Here is an 831-nt window from a genome sequence, read left to right on the forward strand (position 1 = left end):
GGCTCTGCATCAGGAGTATACAGTGGGTGCAGTAGCTCTTCCCCATCTCTCCAAACGCTGCTGATCATTATCTTGCATGGGTGCAACTCTGACTTGGGTCGAGATGTAGCTTTCTTATCAGGATTCAGCCATTCTTTTATCTACTTTGTATTCAAATAAAGACACCACTTTATCATCACCGGTGACGTTGCGGTAAAGAAATCTCTGTTTGTGTCAATGAGTTGACTGTTGTTGAACAAGCAAACTGGCGACAATAGAGAAGTGCTGGAGTTTGTCTCTTTCATTCAGAGCGTGTTACCCCTGCACCGACTTTTAGGAGCCTACTCATCGAGTGAAGCTGACAGGCGACGATATCAGGAAATCCTCCCACATGCTGGATCAATACCCACGTAGACTGGTGCGGACCCTCGTGTATGAGCTCGTTCAATTGATTTTCATGGAACTGCACGTGTCTTTCGGAATACAAAGAGTTTGTGAGGTAGAACTTCTCCTCATTGAAGCGAGAGAATCGTTTCATTGCAGTATTTTAAGTAAAAGCGTGTTTTGCGTACACAGCACAAATGTCTCAAGAGACTTAGCAAGTTTGGACCCTTGAGTGAAAGCGAAGAACAGCAGTACTCATTTCTTTATTTTTTTTCAACTTGGCCCTCCACCGTCATATGTCTGTAATTCAAATTAAAAAAAAAACATAAATGAAAGCTGGAAAGAAAGACTAGAGCTACATAAACCATATAGCACTATGATAAAACCACTTTCCGTATCGACTGAAATGACATCAGAAAGAAACGCACGAATGGGACTAGCCAGCATATATGTGTGTGGGAGTGTATA

The sequence above is a fragment of the Octopus bimaculoides genome, chromosome 17, assembly GCF_001194135.2.
Source record: "Octopus bimaculoides isolate UCB-OBI-ISO-001 chromosome 17, ASM119413v2, whole genome shotgun sequence".
NCBI lineage: Eukaryota > Metazoa > Mollusca > Cephalopoda > Octopoda > Octopodidae > Octopus > Octopus bimaculoides.